The 24,362-nt window shown below is 36.2% G+C and overlaps 1 long non-coding RNA gene across 13 annotated transcripts in view; it reads right to left on the bottom strand.

Annotated features, from left to right (window-relative positions):
• Nucleotides 1–24,362, bottom strand: part of LOC140628694 (uncharacterized) — a 262,851-nt gene that overhangs the window by 139,577 nt on the left and 98,912 nt on the right. For 3 of the 13 annotated variants that reach the window (XR_012026701.1, XR_012026703.1, XR_012026713.1), the window contains one exon: nt 11,341–11,482. The exons of the other annotated variants lie outside the window; for them this stretch is intronic. This is a non-coding gene — a long non-coding RNA (uncharacterized lncRNA). The remainder of the gene's footprint in view (nt 1–11,340; nt 11,483–24,362) is intronic. 13 annotated transcript variants of the gene reach the window in all.

Raw genomic sequence — 24,362 nt, 5'->3', positions numbered from 1 at the left:
CCAGGATCACACCCCGGGCTGCAGACAGCACTAAACCACTGCACCACCGGGGATGCCTAGAACATTCCATCCTAATTCAACTGAATACACATTCTTCTCAAGTGCACATGGAACTTTCTCCAGAATGGACCATATACTGGGTCAGAAATGAGGTCTCAACTGATATCAAAAGACTGGGAATGTCCCCTGCATATTTTCAGACCACAATGCTTTGAAACTAGAACTCAGTCACAAGAAGAAATTTGGAAGAAACTCGAACACGTGGAGGCTAAAACGCATCCTGCTAAAAGATGAATGGGTCAGCCAGGAAATTAGAGAAGAATTAAAAAGATTCATGGAAACTAATGAGCATGAAGATACAACCACTCAAAATCTTTGGGATACAGCAAAAGCTGTCCTTTTTTTTTAATTTTTATTTATTTATCATAGTCACACAGAGAGAGAGAGAGAGAGGCAGAGACACAGGCAGAGGGAGAAGCAGGCTCCATGCACTGGGAGCCCGATGTGGGATTCGATCCCGGGTCTCCAGGATCGCGCCCTGGGCCAAAGGCAGGCGCTAAACCGCTGCGCCACCCAGGGATCCCGCAAAAGCTGTCCTGAGAAGGAAATACATTGCAATACAAGCATCCCTCAAAAAATTGGAAAAACCTCAAATGCAAAAGCTAACCTTGCACCTAAAGGAACTGGAGAAAGAACAGCAAATAAAACCTACACCCAGCAGAAGAAGAGAGTTAATAAAGAACTCAATGAAACAGAGACCAGAAGAACTGTAGAACAGATAAAAAAAAAAAAAACACCAGGAGTTGGTTCTTTGAAAGAATTAATAACATAGATAAAGCCTTATAAAAAACAAAAAGGAAAGACTCCAATAAAATCATGAATGAAAAAGGATAGATCACAACCAATACCAAGGAAATGCAAACAACTTTAAAAATGTATCATGAGCAGCTATATGCCAATAAATTAGGCAATCTAGGAGAAATGGATGCATTTCTGGAAAACCACAAATTACCAAAACTGGAACAGGAAGAAACAGAAAATGTGAACAGGCCAATAACCAGGGAGGAAATTGAAGCAGTCATCAAAAACCTCCCAAGACACAAAAGTCCAGGGCCAGATGCTTCCCAGGGGAAGAATTCTATCAAATGTTTAAAGAAGAAACAATACCTATTCTTCTAAAGCTGTTCCAAAAGATAGAAAGGGATGGAATACTTCCAAACTCATTTTATGAGGCCAGCATCGCCTTAATTCCAAAACCAGATAAAGGCCCCACCATAAAGGAGAATTATAGACCAATATCTCTGATGAACACAGATGCAAAAATTCTCAACAAGATACTAACCAATAGGATCCAACAGTACATTAAGAAGATTATTCACCATGACCAGGTGGGATTTATGCCCAGGAGGCAAGGCTGGTTCAACAATCATAAAACAATCAACGTGATAGATCATATCAACAAGAGAAAAAAGAAGAACCATATGATCCTTTCAATTGATGCAGAGAAAGCATTTGACAAAATACAGCATCCATTCCTGATCAAAACTCTTCAGAGTGTAGGGATAGAGGGAACATTCTTCAGCATCTTTGAAGCCATCTACGAAAAGCCCACAGCAAATATCATTCTCAATGGGGAAACACTGGGAGCCTTTCCCCTAAGATCAGGAACAAGACAGGGATGTCCACTCTCACCACTGCTGTGCAACATAGTACTAGAAGTCCTAGCCTCAGCAATCAGGCAACAAAAAGAAATAAAAGGCATTCAAATTGGCAAAGAAGAAGTCAAACTCTCCCTCTTTGCAGATGACATGATACTGTACATAGAAAACCCAAAAGCCTCTGCCCCAAGATTGCTAGAACTCATACAGCAATTTGGCAGTGTGGCAAGATACAACATCAATGCCCTGAAATCATGGCATTTCTGTACACTAACAATGAGACTGAAGAAAGAGAAATTAAGGAGTCAATCCCATTTCCAATTTCAACCAAAAGCATAAGATACCTAGGAATAAACCTAACCAAAGAGGTAAAGGATCTATACCCTAAAAACCAAAGAACACTTCTGAAAGAAATTGAGGAACACACAAAGTGATGGAAAAATATTCCAGGCTCATGGACTGGAGGAACTAATATTGTGAAAATGTCAATGCTACCCAGGGCAATTTACACATTTAATGCAATCCCTATCAAAATACCATGGACTTTATTCGGAGTTGGAACAAATCATCTTAAGATTTGTGTGGAATCAGAAAAGACCCCGAATAGCCAGGGGAATATGGAAAAAGAAAACCAGAGCTGGGGACATCACAATGCCGGATTTCAGGTTGTACTACAAAGCTGTGGTCATCAAGACAGTGTGGTACTGGCACAAAAACAGACACATACATCAATGGAACAAAATAGAGAACCCAGAAATGGGCCCTCAACTTTATGGTCAACTAATATTCGACATATACACATATACACGTATCATATACACATATGATCAGATCTAGGATTTCTAATTCTAAGGTATGTTCTAAGAAAACTGTCAGAAATCAAACCAAAGATTTACATATAGAGATATTTATGTTAGCCTTTATCATAAAAGTGAAGCAGTAAGATAATCTAAATGATGGGGATCCCTGGGTTGCTCAGTGGTTTAGTGCCTGCCTTGGGCCCAGGGTGTGATCCTGGAGTCCCGGTATTGAGTCCCACATCAGGCTCCCTGCATGGAGTCTGCTTCTCCCTCTGCCTATGTCTCTGCCTCTTTATCTCTCTGTGTCTCTCATGAATAAATAAATCAAATATTTAAAAAGAAAAAGATAATCTAAATGTCTAAGAATAATGTCTCATTAAATAAATATGGTTCACTCATATAATGGATTATGTAGACTCTACTAAATGTTAATTGAATATATAAATTAGTATCAATTTCACAAAAATCATGTGGGGAAATATTTAATGGAATGGGGAAATGATGAAATAATAAAATATAATTACTACTATTAGAATTATTTTTTTAAGTTTTACTTATTTAAGCAATCTCTATACCTGATATGGGACTTGAACTCACAACCCCGAAATCAAGAGTCACATGCTTTTCCAATTTAGCCAGCCAGGTGTCCCCCTAAATAATTATTTTTTAAAAAATAATTTTTTTAATCAGGTTAATAAAACTAATTTTTCCTAAGGGTTTCAGACAATTTAGGGTAATTATTTTCTTCAACCATTTTCATTTATCTGGCTAGAAATGACTCAGAGTGTTGTTCAAGGTTGGTAGCTAGTGGAGAGCATTGAGTGAAAGACTATGATGTGATTATGAAAGCACCCTAGAGTATCCCATTATTTAGCAAACAAAAGTAGAACATGTAGCACCCCATGTAGCATGTAGCAATAATTATTTTAGAATACAATACCACTTGTATTATTTATATAACATATATATTCACAAGAAAAAAATATCTAGAAAAATACACAAAAATTGCATATAGTGCATTCTCCATGGTGGTAAATTATTTTTCTCTCTTTTATATATTTTAAAAGTTTATGCAGTTAATATGCATGATTTTCATACAAGTAACAAATAAAAATATTATTTTAAAATTGTTCATTTTCTCACATCAGGGAATTTTTTTCCCTGGGCTCTGTTCCATTAGTCTGGAACTAACATGTACATAAAATAGTTTTAATTGGCTTCCTATCTTCATTTATTTTTGTTAATAAATAGGTTGACTGCAACTTGGGATTAGTCCTAATTTATTATGCTTATTTCTTTCTATAAATATCAGTAACCCCGGTTCGCTCCCCCAAATGTCCCAGTTTATACCATTAAGTATATGTTTGGTCATTCAATTTATCCTAGCACTCTTGTTATCAGCACCATCATTCATACTTCACACTTGGAGTTCACCATCAGTACTGTGCTTTTTTTTTTTTTAGTACTGTGCTTTAAGTGTGGTATTTCTCAACAAAATTGTTAGAAGAACAATTAGAGGACATATATATAAATATCATGCCAGCATTCAAACTAAGATTTGTCTCCTATAAAATATATCATGTACCACTTCTGCAAGCAATTGTAAAGCTATTTCTAAGAGGTGGACAAGGATACAAATCCAGTAGAAGACTGTGATAGTGTTCAAGAGGAGGACGGGGCAAGAGAGACATTTTAGATTTTCTCAGCTATGGTGAAGGATAACCGAATATAGGGTAAATTAAGGTTTAACTTCTATAAAGGGGAATGCAATCCCATGACTAGAAATGCTTTCTTAAGGCCCTGTAGACCACTTTAACCTACCTTCATTGTCCTCTAAGGTGAGCAGAAGTGATAAAGTAAAAATCTCTTTGCAAGGGAGTAATTGTTCTCATTCCAGGGTGGTAACCACAAAGAAATATATTTTTCAATTGTATCGTATTATTTTTTTTCTTTTCCACCTTCACACTCACCTCGATGCACTGCTGCCACTGTTAAATCTTAAATGCAGCAGACAAACTACCATTTTAGCTGATTTAAGCTTTCACTGCCACTTCAAACGCTTGTGTGCCATTGCTATCCTTGGGAGTTTTACTAACGAGAAAGATGATTAGGAAGGATAAAAGACTAATCATAAAATTACTCTTTCTCCCAAACCTCTTTCTTCAGTGTCCCTTTGCTACACAACATTGGTTACCCTGCTGATAATTAATAAACAACAAAAAGAAGGCTGTTGTATAAAACCAAACTGCAGGACATTTTTCAGAAACAGGACCTGTGATGACTCAGGCATCAGGTTAATAAAACTAATTTTTTCCTAAGGGTTTCAGACAATTTAGGGTAATTATTTTCTTCAATCATTTTCATTTACTTGGCTAGAAACGACTCAGAGTGTTCAAGGTTGGTAGCTAGTGGAGTGCATTGAGTGAATGACTATGATGTGATTATGAAAGCACCCTAGAGTATGCTATTATTTAGCAAACAAAAGTAGAACATGTAGCACCCCACATAATTACTGGCCCATCTCCACTAAAGGGCCTTAGTTTGAGCCCTGTTGCTTCCTGTCAGTTCAGAATTATGGTCTGTGAAATTGAAAGTCAGTTACTGAATTTCAATGTACTGGCTACCTGTTACTCCCATCTCAGAGTTGCTTACCCTAGGAGGAAGGAAAGTGTGTTTTGTAATTCCTCTGTGACTCTCTTGAAAATCTCTTCACAGACTTTGGGAAAAAACATATATCAGTCCAGAAACTTTTCCCAAACATACCTATTCTCACAGATGATTTTTTTGTGTTCTACACTGTGTTGAACATACAGGTATTGCTATGGACTGAACGTTTGTACCCACACCCCCATCCAAATTCATATGTTGAAACCCTCCCAATGTGATAGTATTTGGCGGGGAGCAACTTTGCAAGGGAATTATATCATAGAGGTGGAATTGAATGGGATTTGTGCCCTTGTAAGAAGAGGCTAGAGAGCTAGCTCACTCTGATATCTCCATGTAAGTTTACAAGGAGAAGCAGGCAGCTCTCTATAAAGCCCGACGATGCTGGCCACCTGATCTTGAGCTTCCAGCCTCCAGAACTGTGGAAAATACATTTCTGCTGTTTATAAGTCATCCAGTCAATGGTATTTTATCAGCCCAAGCTTACTAAGATAGGTTTGTCTTTTTTTTTCTTGAGAGAGAGAGAGAGAGAGCGCGCTCGGGCACATTCAAGTGGTGGGAGGGGCAGAGGGAGAGGGAGAGAGACAATCCTAAGTAGACTCCATGCTCAGTGCAGAGCCTGATGTGGAGCTTGATCTCACCACTCTGAGATCATGGCCTCAGCTGAAATGAAGAGTCAGATGCTTAACCGACTGAACCAACCAGGTGTCCCCCAAGATAGGTATTTTTAAAGAACATAACTCCACCTAGCCTCAGCAATCACACAACAAAAAGAAATAAAAGGCATTCAAATTGTCAAAGAATTCAAACTCTCATGCTTTGCAGACGACATGATACTTGATGTGGGAAGCTCAAAAAACTCCACCCCAGAATTGCTAGAACTCATACAGGAATTCGACAGTGTGGCAGGATATAAGATCAATGCACAGAAATCAGTTGCATTTCTATACACTAACAATGAGACAGAAGAAAGAGGAATTAATGAGTCAACCCCATTTATAATTGCACCAAAAACCATAGGATACCTAGGAATAAGCTTAACCAAAGAGGTAAAGGATCTGTATTCTAAAAACTACAGTATGCTTGTGAAAGAGATGGAGGAAGACACAAAGAAATGGAAAAACATTCCATGCTCATGGATTGGAAGAATTAATATTGTGAAAATGTCCATGCTACCCAGGGCAATTTACATGTTCAATGCAATCCCTATCAAAATACCATCGACATTTTTCAAAGAGCTGGACAAATAATCTTAAAAGTTGTATGGAACCAAACCAGAAAAGACCCCAAATATCCAAAGAGATGTTGAAAATGAAAACCAAAGCTGGTAGCATCACAATGCCGGACTTCAAGCCATATTACAAAGTTCTAATCATCAAGACAGTGTGGTACTGGTACAAAAACAGACACATAGATCAATGGGACAAAATAGAGAACCCAGAAATGGACCCTCAACTCTATGGCCAAATAATCTTTGACAAAGCAGGAAAGAATACCTAATGGCAAAAGGAGAGTCTCTTGAACAAGTGATGTTGGGAAATTGGACTGCCACATTAGAAGAATGAAACTGGACCATTTTCTTACACCAAACACAAAGATAAACTCAAGATGGATGAAAAATCTAAATGTGAGACAGGAATCCAGCAAAATCCCAGAGGAGAGCACAGGCAACAACCTCTTCAACCTTGGCTGCAGCAACTTCTTGCTAGACCCATTTCCAAAGGCAAGGGAAACAAAGGCAAAAATAAACTATTGGGACCTCATCAAGATAAAAAACTTCTGCACAGCAAAGGAAACAGTCAACAAAATAAAAGACAACCTATGGAATGGGAGAAGATATTCGCAAATGACATATCAGATAAAGGGCTAGTATCGAAGATCTATAAAGAACTTATCAAACTCAACACCCAAGAAACCAAAAAATCCAGTCAAGAAATGAGAAGACATGAACAGACAGTTTTCCAAAGAAGACATACACATGGGCAACATACACATGAAAAAATGCTCCACATCACCTGGCATCAGGGAAATACAAATCAAAACCATGATGAGATACCACCTCACACCAGTCAAAATGGCTAAAATTAACAAGTCCAGAAACAACAAATGTTGGTGAGGATGTGGAGAAAGGAACCTTCTTGCACTGTTGGTGGGAATGCAAGCTGGTTTAGCCACTCTGGAAAATGGTATGAAGGTTCCTCAAGAAGTTAAATATAGAGCTACCAAAGACCCAGAAATTGTACTCCTAGGTATTTACCCCAAAGATACAAATGTAATGATATGAAGGGGCACATACACCCCAATGTTTATAGCAGCGATGTCCACAATAGCGAAACTTGGAAGAGCCGAGATGTGCGTAGACAGATGAATGTATAAAGATGTGGTGTATATATATAACGGAATATCACTCAGCAATTAGAAAGGAGAAATACTTACCATTTACATCGACATGGATGGAGCTAGAGGGTATTATGCTGAGCAAAATAAGTCGATCAAAGAAAGACAATTATCGTATGGTTTCATTCATATGTGGAATTTAAAATCATAGGGGAAGGATGGGAAAACTGAATGGGAAGTAATCAAAGAGGGAGACAAACCATAAGAGACTCTTAACTATAGGAAACAAACTGAGGGTTGCTGGAGGGGAGGTGGGTGGGAGGATGGGGTAATTGGGTGATGGGCATTAAGGAGGGCACGTGACATGATGAGCATTGGGTGTTGTATGCAACTGATGAATTACTGAACTCTACCTCTGAAACTAATGATGTACTGTAATGTTGGCTAATTGAATTTTAAATAAAAAAATGGAAAAAAAGAAATAGCTCCAGCTTCTGATGCTCTGATTACTCCTTGTTACCTTCCAAATTAAGCACAAACTCTTCAACCTGATATTCAAGGAATTTCACAATAAAACTTCAAGTGCATATTCCCGGCTTATCACCACTACTCACTCAAACCCCACACTTTAGTCAAATAAAAACCAATTGAGGGGTTTCTGATTTCTCTGATGACAGACTCAGATACTCCCAAAGTCCCCTGCAGAAGATAATTATAAAATCCTGACCTAATATAAAAAGTAACTGCATTAAGGTACAGGAATGTCAACAGAAGCAGACAGATTCTGGTAAGGAGTATATTCTCAGAAAACGGGATGTGAGTAGCTGCATGAAGTTCCTCCTTTTGTGGATTAAGTTCAGCTGCATGTGTGATGCATAAAGTGGTGAAGGCATCAGTGGAAAAATCCTAGTCTTTCTGGCCAGAGAATCTGAAATTTAAAAAATTCATTATATGGATTTAACAGCTAAATGGAAACGACAGAAAGGTATATGCGAACTGTAAAGTAAATCAACAGAAATTATTAAATGTGGTCATCATGGAAAATAGTATGGAGATTCCTCAAAAAGTTAAAAATAGAATTACCATATGATCTTGTAATTCCACTACTGGTTATTTACCCAAAGAATACAAAAACACTAATTCAGAAAGATATATGTACCCCTATGTTTAGCAACATTATTTACAGTAGCCAAGATGTGGAAGCAATCTGAATGCCCACCATAGATGAATCGATAAAAAAGATGTGGTATATATATAATGGAACATTACTCAGCCATAAAAATCCATGAGATCTTGCCATTTGTAACACGGGTGGACCTAGAGGATATACTGTTTAGTGAAATAAGTCAGAGAAAGGACAAATACCATATTTCACTCGTATATGAAACTGAAGAAACAACACATGAACAAATAAAAAAAGAGAGAAACAAACAGAGTCCTAAATACAGAGAAGAAACAGGTGGTTTCCAGGGGGAGGTATGTGAGGGGAAGGGCAAAATAGGTGAATGGGATTAAAAGTCCACTTATCATGATGAGACCTGAGTAATGCACAGAATGTTGAATCATTATATTGTACATCTGAAACTAATATACTCTGTTAATTAAACTTTAATTAAAAACTTGAAAAAACTTAAAGAAAAATATATTAAGGAATGCTCTAACAATTACTTGTGGAACAATAGAATGCTTAAAATACCTAGTAAGATATTTCTTTTTTTTTTTTAAATGTTGAGGTTTTTTTGTTGTTTTTTTAATTTTTTTTATTTATTTATGATAGTCACACAGAGAGAGAGAGAGAGGCAGAGACACAGGCAGAGGGAGAAGCAGGCTCCATGCACTGGGAGCCCGACGTGGGACTCGATCCCGGGTCTCAAGGATCATGCCCCGGGCCAAAGGCAGGCGCTAAACCACTGCGCCACCCAGGGATCCCCAAGATATTTCTTTATTGATTTTTTTAGTTGATTTTTTATTGGTGTTCAATTTGCCAACATATAGAATAACACTCAGTGCTCATCCCATCAAGTGCCCCCCTCACTGATTTTTAATGATGGGTTTTATGTATAATATGTTATAACTAAAAATTCCAAATATATGCAGAAGAAAATACATGTGACTTTAGCCATCAAAAAAAGGAAAATATAGTCAATGTGGATAAAGAGAAGGAAAAGATTTAAAAATAAACAAATAGACCTCGTTAACTTATGGATAATACTGAATTTTTCGGTATATGTGTAATTGACACTCCAGAACAAAGGAGAGAGAATGAAACACAAAAAGTTACTTGAAGAAAAAAGGCTGGGGTGCCTGGGTGGCATAGTCATTAAGTGTCTGAATCTTGGTTTGGGCTCAGGGCTCGATCTCACAGTTGTGAGATGGAGCCCTGTGTGGAGCCCTGCATGGAGTGCCACATAGGGCACCATGCTGAGTGTGGAGTCTGCTTGACTTTCCCTCTCTTTCTGCCCCCCATGTATGTGCACTCTCTCAAATAAATAAATAAATCTTAAAAAAAGAAATAAAGTCTGACAAGCAAAATTTTACACCTACAGGATGCTTCAAGAAAACAAAGCAGAATAAACATGAAGAAGCTCATGCCAAGACACATAATAGTCTTACTGTTGAAAACTAATACCCACCATTTGCTTCGACATGGATGGAACTGGAGGGTATTATGCTGAGTGAAATAAGTCAATCAGAGAAGGACAAACATTATATGGTCTCATTCATTTGGGGAATATAAAAAATAGCGAAAGGGAATAAAGGGGAAAGGAGAAAAAATGAGTGGGAAATATCAGAAAGGGAGACAGAACATGAGAGACTCCTAACTCTAGGAAATGAACAAGGGGTGGTGGAAAGGGAGGTGGGCGGGGGGTGGGGGTGACTGGGTGACGGGCACTGAGGGGGGCACTTGATGGGATGAGCACTGGGTGTTATGTTATATGTTGGCAAATTGAATTCCAATAAAAAAATAAATTAAAAAAAGAAAACTAATACAAACAACAAAGGTCGAAAATAGCAAAAGAAAAATGATAAATTACATACAATGGAACAATGATCTGATTAAAAACTGACTTCTGATCGGAAACAATGAGAGCTAGAACAGATGGAACATCTTTAAAATACTGAAAGGAAAAAAATGTGGTATAAAATTCTATATTCAGCAAAAATATCTTTCAAGAATGAAAGCTAAATAAAGGGTTTTTCCAAGAAAAGAAAACAAAAAGAATTCATCATGGGCAGATCTGTAGTAAAAGAAATACCGGTAAAAATTATCCAGGCTGAAGGGAAATTATACCAGATGGAAAGTAACAACTTCAAACAAAGAATAAAGAACATCTTTAATGGCAAATGTCAAACTACATGCAAAAGACTAATATTTTGGCTTTTCTCCCCCTCTTAATTCTTTGTGATATATATAACGATTGAAAGGAAAATATATAACATTGCCCTGTGGTGTTTCATGTAAGTAGATTTAATACACAAAACAACTTTAGAATAAAGGAAGTAGTAGGTAGGTGTATGTGGCCCTGGATTGTTGGAAAGTTTCTATATTTTATGTAAAGTGGTACAATATTAACTGAAAATGAACTGTGAAAAGTGAAGGATGTATACTGAAATTACCAGAAGAATCTAAAAATATCCAAAGAAGTCTAGCTAACAACCCAATAAGAATAGTAAAATACAATCCTGAAAATATGGTTAATCTGATTAAAAGGCAGGGAAGGAGTAACTGAAGGACAAGAAATCAAAGAACACCAAAAAAAAAAAAAAAAAAAGAGAGAGAGAGAGAATAAATGGGTAGATTCAAACGCACTGTATTAGTTTGCTAAGGCTGCCATTAGCGCAGACTCAGTAGCTAAAACAACAGAAATGTATTTTCTCACTCTTCTGGAGACTAGAAGTCTGTGATCAAGATGCCAGCAGGGTTGTTTCTTCTCAGGTTTCTCTCCTTTACTTGCAAATGGCATATTCTTCCTTGGTCTTCATGTGGCCTTCCCTTTGTACATGCCTGTGTCCTCATTTCTCCTTTTTTTTAAAAAAAAAAGATTTATTTATTTACTTAGAGAGACAGCATGTACGCAGGGGGAGGGGTAGAGGGAGAGAATCTTTAAGCAGACTCCCCACTGAGCACAGAGTCCCATGAGGGGTTCAATCTCACAACCCATGAGATCACGACCTGAGCCAAAACCAAAAGTCGGATGCTCAACTGACTGAACCACCCAGGTGCCCCCTAATTTCCCTTTCTTCTAAGGATATCAGTCAGATTAGATTAGAACCCACCCTAATGACCTCATTTTAACTTAGTTATCTCTAAGAAGACCCTATCTCCAAATACAGTCACATTCTGAGGTACCAGGTGTTAGGAATTCAACATATGAATTTTGAGGGGACATAATTTAGCCTATACCATTCACCAATATCAACAATTATAATAAATATTCATAGATTAAACACCTCAATTAAAAGAAAAAGTGGGATAAGAGATTTCCTTAAAAGACACATTTACATACTTTCTAAAAAAGACACATTTTACATGTAAGGACAAATATAGAATGAAAGTTAAATGGATGGGGAAAAAAGAAAATAAATGGATGGGAAAAGATACACTATGCAAAGAATAAGGATTAGAATTAGGGAGTGGCTACATTAATACCAGATACAATAGATTTCAAATAAAAAGTAGTACTAGAAATAAAAATATTTCATAATAATAAGTGTCTATCTGTTAGAAATATATAATTATAATAGATGACTGTGTATATTAACAGAGTTTCAAAAATTGTGAAGGAAAAATTGACAGATATTAGTAAAACATAGACAATTCTGCATTCATGGTTGGATGTTTCAACACATTCATCTCCTGGAATTTAGAACAACTAAATAAACAGCAAAAAAGTAATGAGTTAAAAGTTCTGTACAACATTTTTAATGACAGTGACTTCATTGATATTTACAGAACACTGTGACCAACAATGGCAAAATAACATATTCCTTTCAAAGGCATATGTTATGCTAACCAGAATAGACCATATGATTGGTTATAAAACAAGTCTAAATAACTTTAAAAGGATTGAAATAATACAGAATCTGTTCTCTTAGCACTAATAAATTATATTAGAAATCAATGATAATGATTAGAAGAAAACCAAATATTTGGAAAATAGACAATGCAGTTCTAAATAGTACAAGAAACAAAGAAAATATCCCAAGAGAATTTAGACACTATTTTGAAGGAGTAACAATAAAAATACATTATGTTAACCTTTGTGGGGTAGAATTAAAGTAGTGCTTAGAGGGAAAATTATAGCTTCCAATAATTATATTGGAAAATAAAGAAGATTTAATATCAGTGATTGGAGTTGCCAACTAAAATTTTTTTAATTAGGAAGAGGAAGTTCAAGCCAAAGTAAAATGATAGAAAGAAATCATAGAAAAAAAAACAAAATCAATTAAATATTAATTGAAAATATAAAAAATTGATGACATCAAAATCTGTTTTTTTTTGAAAATAAAATAATAAACCTCTTGCTGGACTGAAAAAGATAAAGAAAGAAAACACAAATTACCAATATCAAGAACAAAAGTGGCCATGATTATAAGTTCTACAAAATTCAAGAGATGATAGGAATGCACACTGGTACAGCCACTCTGGAAAACAGTGTGGAGTTTCCTCAAGAAGTTAAAAACAGAGCTACCCCATGACCCAGCAATTGCACTGCTGGGGATTTACCCCAAGATATAGATGCAATGAAACGCCGGGACACCTGCACCCCAATGTTCATAGCAGCAATGTCCACAATAGCCAGACTGTGGATGGAACCTCGATGTTCTTCAACAGATGAATGGACAAAGAAGTTGTGGTCTATGTATATACAATGGGATGTTACTCAGCCACCAGAAAGGATGAATACTCACCATTTGCTTTGACGTGGATGGAACTGGAGGGCATTATGTTTAGTGAAATAAGTCAATCAGAGGACAATCAATTTTTGGCTTCACTTATATATAAGAAATAGTAGTGAAAGGGACTCCAAAGGAAAGGAGGGAAACTGAGTAGGGAATAATTAGAGAGGAAGACAAGACATGACTCTGGGAAATGAACAAAGGGTTGCAGAAGGGGAAGAGGGTGGGAGGATGGGGTGACTGTGTGATGGGCACTAAGGAATGAGAGCACTTGATGGGATGAGCACTGGGTGTTATACTATATGTTGATAAATTGAATTTAAATAAAAAATTTTTAAAAATAAAGAGATGATAGGAAATACTAGGAATAATTTTAGGGCAAAAAATGTGACAAACTGGATAAATGGAAAATGTTTCTTTTTAAGATCTTTTATTGTGATAAAATGCACATCTTAACCAGTTTTAGGTTTACAGTTCAGTGATATTAAGTGCAACCATATCGCCATGCAACCTTCACCACCATCCACCTCCAGAACTCTTTTCATTTTGCAAAACTGAAACTCTGAACCTCTAAGACAATAGCTCCCTATGACTTTCTCCCTCTGGTCCCCAGCAACCACTATTCTACTTTTAAAAAAATACTCCCTTTTCCACCAACACCTAGCTTCTGGTAACTACCATTCTATTCTCTGTTACTATGAATTCAGCTTTATTTTATTTTATTTTATTTTATTTTATTTTATTTTATTTACATTCCACACAGAAGTGAGATCACACAATATTTGTCTTTCTGTGTCTGGCTTATTTCACTTGGCATAATGTTCTCCAGATTCATCTGTGTTGCTGCAAATGGCAGAATTTACTTTTTTTAATGACTAAATAATATCCCATTTATATCTATACCACATTTTCTTTATCCATTCATCTGTCTACAGAAACTTAAGTTGTTTCTGGTCTTGGTAACTGGGAATAACACTACAATAAGCATGGGAGTGCAGATATCTCTTTGAGATAGTGATTTTATTTCCTTTGGATATATACCAAGAAGTGGGTTGCTGGATCGAATGGTAGTTCTATTTTAAATTTTTTGCAGAACCGTCATATTATTTTCTATAATGGCTGTACCAATTTACACTCCCACCAACAATGCACAAGGGCTCTCTTTTCTCCACATCCTCGTCAACACTTATCATCTTTGACTTTTTGAATGTAGTCCTAATAGGTGTGAAGAGATGATTAGCGTTTCCTCGATAATTAGTGATATTGAGCATCTTTTAATATACTTGGGAAGATAATAAAAATACTACACTATGAAAATCAGTTAAACACAAATGAAGGCTGCAATGGGGGAATCGAGGAACAAAAATATATAAGATGTATAGAAAACAAAGAACATAAAAAAAAAAGAAAACAAAGAACAAAGTGGCAGAAGTATGTCTTTCCTTACTAGTAATTATTTTAAATGCAGACATGATTCATTTCCCAATTAAAGAATAGAGATTGGCAGAATGAATGCAAAAATATCTACCTACAGGCCGACTATATGATACTCAATTTAAACTGAAAGACACAAATAGGATGAACGTAAAAGAGATAAAAATTATATCATATGCATATAGTAAACAAAAGAGAGATGAGATGGTCATATTAATATCAGACAAAATGAAATTTAAGTCAAAAATTGTTACAAGAGACAAAGGAGGGCATTACATATTGATAAAAGGATCAATCCATTAAGACATACCAGTTATAAATATATACACATGTGACAACAAAGCCCCAAATATATGAGACAAGAATGATAGAATTGAAGAGATTAGAAAGTTGTACAATAATATGTGGAGATTTCAGTACTCTATTTTCAATAGTGGACAGAACAACTAACAGAAGATCAGTAAGGAAATAGAGGACTTGAACAACACAATAAACCAATTATCCTTAACAAAAATATACAGAGTATTCCATCCAACAAGAATGAAACACATTTTTCTCAAGTGCACACAGAACATTCTTCAGGATAGACTGTTTTAGGTTATAAAGTCCAAATACATTTTAAAAGATTGAAATCATGCAAACCATCCTCTCAATAGCAGATGGAAAACTGAAAAATTCCGGGAATATATAGAAATTAGACAACACATTCTTAAATAACCAATGGGTCAAGGAAGAAATCACAAGAGAAACTAAGATATTTTGAGACAAATGAAAGTGAAAACCCAATATACCATCATTAATGGGATGCAAAGAAAGCAGTGCTCAAAGGCAAGCTTATAGCTATAAATGCATAGATGCAACCTAACTTTACTCCTGAAGAGACTAAAAAAGGAAGAGCAAACTAAAGCAAAAAATTGCAGAAGGAAGAAAATAATAAAGATCAGAGCAGAGATTAATGGGATAAAGAATAGAAACACAATAGACAGAATTAATTGCACCAAAAGTTTGTTCATGGAAAAGATTAACAAAATTGACAAATCATTATCAAGACTGTCTAAGAGAAAAAGAGGGAAGACTCAAAATCCTAAGAACACACAACTTACCAAAATTGACTCAAGAAGAAAAAGAAAATGTGTAGATGTGTAATATATACAGATTGAATCAGCTGTTAAACAGCACACAAGAAAAGGCCAGGACCAGATGGCTTTACTAACGAGTATTCTATAAAATTTCCAAGTATTAACACCAATATTTCTCAAACTCTTCCCCAAAAGGTAGAAATGAATACTTCCTAACTCATCCTATTTTCTTCCAAAACAGTACATTTTATTTGACATTAGACAACACATTCTCCAATTTGTCTCAGTTGTGACATGTAGATGGCTGCAGATTGCTTTTGGTGGTCACCCATACTGAGCAAGATTTTTTAATCTTCAAAACACTCACAGCTCAAAGATTCTGCATTTCACATCATTTCACAAGTCAAAGTGTATCTTCCCATCAGAGCATTTGGTAGAGATTTCCTTTTAGGTAGAAGGGTAGAGACGAAGTCATTTGCTTTAAAAATGGATGTGTTCACAATTTCATTATGCCATAAAAATCAGATGATGATAGAATTGCTTTCTTATTCTTATCAGTAGTGATAGTCTGAGGATGCCAGAACCAAGCTCACAGAAGTAAGGTGTTGCTGGCTGGTGCTTCTCAACAGGCTGCACATCTGGGTATTTCTTGTCTAATTCTTACTGGCCTGCATCTCTTCACATCTTCTCTAGATAGCTTATTACTCCGCCCCTCCCTCCTCAGCAGCCTGATGCTTTCTTTTTCTCATCAGATGGAGCTCTTAAGGAAAAAGGGAAGACTGAAATACAATGTTACCTGTATGTCTCCCTCAAGTGGGGTGGAGGTGAAGAGAAATGGAAATTCAAAAAACAAACACTCAATAAATGGCTCAAAATTGTGATCAAAATTGGCTTAAGCCCGGCCCAAGTATAATATTGCCAACCTAATGAATATGTTTCCTTAGGGTAATAGCACCATCAAAAAGGGCATCTCAAAACAAGTGGGCTTAAATGGAAACATGAGAACTGGAAAGGAAGAACTGAAAATGTCCAGGGAGGACAGCAAAAGAAAAAAATCTGGGACTTAATATTCTCAACTTGGGATGTCCTTTGGTCTTAGAGCTTCTATCTTTCCTGGATTCTGGGTCACGGGCTTTCAGCTTCCCACCTAATTTAGCCTTGAGATATCTTTCTCTCCTGGGCCTTCTGTGCATCTAGAGTGGCTGGAGTCCTAGGTCTTTATGGGTGTCTAGGACCTTCCATCCTTGGATCTCAGATCTTTAAGCTAAGATTTTTATCTCAAGCCTTGGACTTTGTGTTTTAGGTCTCAGATCTTTCATGGGTTCCCACTCTTAGGCCTTCAGTCTTCCACATTCTGTGAAGCCATCATTACCCTCATACTAAAGCCAGACAAACACATCATAGTAAAAACAAATACAAACCACTAGAAGCCAATATCCCATATGAATATAGATACAAATTTCCTCAATAAAATACTGGCAAACCAAATCCAGCAGCATGTCAAAAGGGTTATATAACATGCCAAGCCAGGATTTATTGTGAGGATGAAAGTGACGTATTTCAAAGTAGAAAAAAAGTCATTCAATTTAATAAGCCATATCAGTTGAATATATGAAAAAATGCATGGTCATTTCAACTGATGCAAAGAAAGCATTTGACCAAATTGAGCGTTCTTTCATAATACAAATACTTGGAAAATTATGAATAAAAGGGAACTTCCTCACCATGATAAAGGGATGGTGGAGAACTCACCTATACTGTCAGACTCAAGAGTGAAAGACTGAAAAGTGTTCCCCCTAACATCAGTACAATACAAGGATGCTGACTTTCACCAGTGCTGCTCAACACTGTATAGATGATTCTAGCCAGAGAAGTTAGGCAAGAAACAGAAAGTCAGCCAAACTGGAAAGGAAGAAGTCAAACTAGCTCTGTTCATAGATGACATGATCATAGGCAGATAATCCTTTAAAATTCATTCACAAAATTTTAGAGCTAATAAACAGTTTTAGCAGAATTGCAGAGTCCATAGTCAATGCTCAAAAACCAATTGAGAGGGAATGAGAAGTGACTGCTAAATGAGAATCGAGTTTTATTTTGAGGTGATGGTAATGTTCTGGAACTAAATAGTAGTGATAGTTGTACAACATTCTAAATGTACTAGGTATCCACTGAACTATACACTATAAAACAGTTAAAATGACACATTTTATATTATGGACATGTTAACAGAATAAAATAAAAGCCAATCTTTGTGATTCTTGGTCATGGATTTAAACACCAACTTGGGCACTTCCCAGCTGTGTTATCTTGGGCAAGTAACTAGCCACATGAAGGCTCATTTTCTGTAACTACAAAAATGAAGATAATACCAATCAGGTAGGGATGTTTTAATGATTCAAGATATATAGAGATACATTACTGACTCGATCATCAACAGATATTCAGTAAATGGCAGTACTGGCAGGGTGGTAGTAATGACATTGGCATCATTATACAAATGGCTTTACTGGCAATTCCTAAAGTCTAAACTTTGGCCTGGTCAACTAAAACACAAACTAATTAGTTGGCACAATACCTTTATTGATTTCCTGAGAAGGAAGTTATATTTTTCCCAGTTTAAAATGAGAGAGAATTAAGATTCTGCATGTTCTTCAAATATTACTTGAAAGTATGATTATTAACACATTATACAGTATGTTAAGGCTGTTTCTTTTAATTGAGAGGAATGTATTTCACAAACAACAAAATAAGATAAATAAGTTAGAGATATTCCTTGTAATACTTTTACGAATTATAATTTTCAAGCTCTGAAAAGTTACAAAAACGGTTCATGATGGTCCTGATTATTATATGTGAGGTTATACACCATTAGTTCTGGAGCTTCTTTTTTTTAATCTGAAGGCTTCAAATGGACAATATTTCTAATATACATTCTAAGTCTTTCGTTTCATGGAAGCATTATTGAAATATTTAAATGCAAACAATATGCCAGGCACTACAATAGCCTAAGTGATGAAGATATATGACTAATCAAAAAGAACATGTTCATATAGTCTACTAAACAAGAGAGACATTAATTAAATTACACCCAAATGTATATTATTACAACATTGATGAGTGCTATGAAGGAAAAATACAAGTTAGGAAGGGTACGAACTAACCTGGGAGATCTAATGAGGCTCTCTTGGTAAACTGCTTACTAAGATTAAAACTCAAAAATGAATACAAAACTCAGAGTACAAAACAATTTGTAACTAATGGTGAAACTTAAATGTTAGATTATATAGGTAGTCCTATGATTTTGAGAGTTGTGGAGACATATTAAAACTATAAATAAAAGCCAAATGGAACTTCCAGATATGAAAAACAATATATGAAGTTAAAAGTACACTAATGGTATTAATAATGAATTAGAAACTGCAGAAATAAAGATCAGTAAAATAGAAGGCATAGCAGTAGAAACTATACAAGCTAAAGCAGAGAAAAGAAAAAAAGCTGAAAAAAGATTAAGCAGACATATGAGTTAGGGTCAATATCAAGCCTTATGATATGTGTTTTTTTTAGAATCTCAGAAAAGAAAAAGAGAAATTTACATAAAAAAATATTTGAAGTGGGTGATCAAACTTAGTTACCTAATTTTAACTCTGCCTCTGGCTGAATAAGTTATCATTTTGAGATAATCAAACTGGTTTACTTATGTAAAGATTGACTCAAAATGAATCCTCAAAGAGAAGCTTTGTATCTGTGTTCAAACTACCCTATAATCCAAGAATTGCACTATTAGGTATTTACCTAAAAGATACAAAAACGTGATTTGAAGGGACACATCCACCCTGATGTTTGTAACAGCATTATTAACAATAGCCAAATTATGGGAAGAGCCCAAATATCCATCGACTGATGAATAAGAAGATGGTGTGTGTGTGTGTTTTGAAATATTATTCAGCCATGAAAAAGAATAATGAAATCTTGCCATTTGCAATGAGGTGGATGGAGATGGACAGTATTATGCTAGGGAAATAAGTCAGTCAGAGAAAAACAAATACCCTATGATTTCACTCATATGTGGAATTTAAGAAACATGGGGGGGGGACGAGAGAGGCAAACCAGAAAACAAGCTCTTAACTATAGAGAACAAACTGAGGATTGCTGGAGGGGAGGTGGGCAGGGGATGGGTTAAATGAGTGATGGGGAATAAGGTGGGCATGTGTTGTGCTGAGCACTGGTGATGTGTGGATGTGTTGAATCACTATACTGTACACCTAAAACTATTATTACACTGTATGTCAACGAACTGGAATTTAAATAAAAACTTGAAACAAAACGAAAAGCAAACAAAGATTCTCCTCCACCTCTGCCAACAAGAAGAGGCCAAGGATGAAACCAGAGAAGAGGCTTTCATGAAAATTTGATGGAAAAAAGCAGACAGAACAAACCACAGTACAAATTCACTTTTAAATATGTTTCATTATAAGGGAGATCTTTTCTTTTGAATTTTAAGAAAACAATACAAGCAGCCTGTTAGCAATGATTTCAGCATGCTTCATAAATCAATCTGGCTTCTCATTCTTTTATTTGAGAAAACAAAATGAAGATAACAATGCTATTTGCTGCCATTTCAAATTTTAAAGCAGTAGCCCAAATTAGCAGCATATAAATTTTACCCACTAGTCATTATTATTCCTTCAGGTAACCTAATTTTTCCAACATCATCTTTGTTCAAGGTCATTGAATTTCATGATTAGATATTCAGAATTGATGTTGCTGTATGCTATTATTTTACAAATTAATTCAAATATAGTCTAGATTTGCAATCAAATTCATCTTCACCTTCCAATTTGTTTTGAAAATTATTCAGTCAATAAGATATTTTATTGTAATCCACCAACAACAATATGGGTATTAATTGGCTAATTAAAATAACAATTTGGGATCCACTGGAGGAAACTGAACTCTATCTGAACCTGATGGCAGAAGGCACTTGAGCTACCATTGCAATCTACTTTGCTCTCCAAACAGGAGAGCAGACTGTTAAATAATCACTGTTTATAGCAGTAACTTTTAAAAAATATTTTATTTATTTATTCATGAGAGACACAGAGAGAGGCAGAGACATAGGCAGAGGGAGAAGCAGGCTCCCGGCAAAGAGTCCAATGTGGGACTTGATCCCAGGACTTCTGGATCATGCCCTGAGCTGAAGGCAGATGCTCAACCACTGAGCCACCCAGGCGTCCCTATAGCAGTAATTTTCAACAAGGTACAGAGCTAGCCTGAGAATGGGAGCAGGCCACAGAGATGGCTACGATTTTAGGGCACTCCCAACATAATCCACAAACAATTTCATTTACCAATTACTAAGTCCTCAAATTCTTCTCTTTTTTTTAAATTTTATTTATTTATTCATGATAGACACAGAGAGAGAGAGAGAGGCAGAGACACAGGCAGAGGGAGAAGCAGGCTCCATGCAGGGAGCCTGACGCGGGACTTGATCCCTGGTCTTCAGGACCAGGCCCTTGGCTGAAGGTGGCGCTAAACCACTGAGCCACCAGGGCTGCCCCCTCAAATTCTTCTATTAGAGAATTTCTCCTTTAGTTTAAGGCTTTGGAACCTTTTAAAACACTAGTCCTTCTGAAAGAAGTCATGCTTAATGTACTTCTTTTCCTTTTTTTAAAAAATATTTATTCATTTATTTGAAAGAGAGAGAGAATGAGCAGTGGGGAGGGGCAGAGAGAGAGAGAGAAGCCGACATCCTACTGAGCAGGAAGCCTGATCCGGGCCTTGATTCCAAAGCCCAGAGATCATGGCCTGAGCCGAAGGCAGACACTTAACCGACTGAGCCACCCAGGTGCCCCAATATACTTCTTTTTCCATGAAGAAAGTTCTCTGGCAACTGAAACTAATAACTTATTACCTTGCTATACACAGCATTGATTTTTTTCCAGCTTTCTTGAGATATAACTGACATATAATATTGCATGAGTTTAAGGTGTATAATGTGATGATTTGTTATATGTGTATATTGCAAAATGATCACCACAATAAGGTCAGTTAACACATTCATTACCTTGCACACTACTTTTTTCCATAATGAGAAATTTTAAGATCTACACTCCTTAAGCTTAATCATCCTCATGGTGTTAATCATATCCTATCTCAAGAACAGGGCTTGGTAAAGAGAAGTGGAAAACTGTAAGTACTCTGAAATCCAAGCAAAATCCAAGCAAAGGTCCAAAAAGTAAATGGGAGACTAAAGATGCCAGAAACAAATCTAATTTTCACTTCCGAATGAGCCTTTTCTCAAAAGGTGAATCAACAAGTCATCAAGTCACAGGGTGAGTTCATTTTGGGTCAGCCTACTGCTATGCATTTGCTCTGAGGATGAGAGAGATCTAACACACACTGAACATCTAATGTGTATCAAATATTGTGGTAGGCACTTAATTATAAACACGTTACCCCTAAAAGCCAAATAAAGAGAGACCTTGGGAAGCTACTGTAATAATTCCTGTCCAAAACAATAAAACAACAAATAACAACAAAAATAACCCTCAGAAATGACAAGCATCTAAACTATGGCAGGGGAGTGAAGGCTTGATTTTATTTTGATATAACTGGGTGACTGGCTGGAAATGGAAAAATGAAAAAGGAGGGAACAAGGATGAGTGCCAGGTCTTATTTGGAAGACTGAGTGAGAAAAACTGGCAACATTAACCCTCTACGAACTGTAAGAATCAGTGTGTGTTATATAAGAAGTGGTGAATTCAGAATGGTTGGATTCGGTTTCTGTTATCTGTATTATATTCAGTTGGAGACACCTGGAATTTAGAAGAATGATCCTAAACTAAGATAAAGATAGATAAAACCTGGTGAACAGATTAGATAATTTGTAGAAAAGATAATGAATAAGATGAGGACTGTGATCCAGCCTCTAGGAAACATTTTATTTTTGCTTCAACTATTATATATACTATAAAATACTCACCACAAAAGTTTATTACAGTATTATTGACTATATTGTCTATGCTGTAGTCTTCATCCCTGTGACTTACTTTATAATTGGAAGTTTGTACCTCTTAATCCCCTTCACCCATATTGCCCATCCTCCTACCTTCCTCTCCTTTGGCAACCACCAGTTTGTTTTCTATATTTATGGGTCTGTTTCTCTCTTTGTTGTTATTATTGTTGGTACGGTTTGTTCATTTGTTTTGTTTTTCAGATTCTACATGTAAGTGAAATCATACAGCATTTGTCTTTCTCTATCTGGCTTATTTCACTTTAGCATAACATGCTCTAGGTTCATCTATGCTGTCAAGAATGGCAAGATTTCATTCTTTTTTAATGGCTGAGTAATATTCCATTATCTATATATGCCACATCTTTTTTTTTTTTGCCACATCTTTTTTATCCATTCATCAGTCGATGGACACTTAGGAAATAAAATTTTATTTTTTATTTATTTATTTTTTTTTTGGAAATAAAATTTTATTTTATTTTATTTTTTTTTAAAGATTTTATTTATTTATTCATGATAGTCACAGAGAGAGAGAGAGAGAGAGAGAGAGAGAGAGGCAGAGACACAGGCAGAGGGAGAAGCGGGCTCCATGCACCGGGAGCCCGACGTGGGATTTGATCCCGGGTCTCCAGGATCGCGCCCTGGGCCAAAGGCAGGCGCCAAACCGCTGCGCCACCCAGGGATCCCTGGAAATAAAATTTTAAAACAGGCAAAGAAGAAAGTTCAGTGAAGGAAACTGAGGAAAAGCATACAGTGACATAAGAGGAGTCTAGGAAGAGAGTAATTTCAGGTACGACAAAGGAAGAATGTTTCAGGAAAGGAATAATCCACATGACTTTTGAGAGACCATGATCAGTAGAGTGATGGGAGCAGAAGCCAGATTTCAGTATGTTGATGAGTGAATATAATGAAAAAAAAAATGAAATTAACACTGTCAATGGAGAGAAAAGCAGAGACACCCAGACAACCTAGAGATTCCTGAAAATAAATAACTTTAAGCCACAGTGTGGATGAGGGCTGTTGCACATAATCATAGTGGCAATATTTAACACACACAAGGGATGAACCAGAGGTAAGAAGTCAGATGCAGCTTATATATCCCAAATGAGATTAGGAAGAAGGGAGATCAAAAAAGAGAATTAAAGTGGGGCAGCAAAGCTTAGACAACCTAAGAAATGCCCAGTGTTATAGACAATCAAATTATGAAACTAATTTTGGAACTCAGGAATATCTGATTCCAATTCCAGGTTCTTTTTGCTATGCCAGTCTGCATACTGATAAGCCTTGCCTCAGGAGAGTCAACATCATATACCCGAAGAGTTACGAATATAGATTACCTTGGACCAGTATGAAAGTTTCTAGGCATCAGGAACCAAAACTTATATTCTAAGGCTAGTTGTGTATGAAGAAGTACAATTTTATATCACATATTGACTGTCTAGAGGAGCTCCAGATTCCTTTCTTAGATAGTAAGAGA

The sequence above is a fragment of the Canis lupus genome, chromosome X (assembly GCF_048164855.1).
Source record: "Canis lupus baileyi chromosome X, mCanLup2.hap1, whole genome shotgun sequence".
In the NCBI taxonomy this organism is placed as follows: domain Eukaryota; kingdom Metazoa; phylum Chordata; class Mammalia; order Carnivora; family Canidae; genus Canis; species Canis lupus.
The sequence above is the reverse complement of the archived record's forward strand: the minus strand, read 5'-3'. Positions and strand labels throughout refer to the sequence as shown.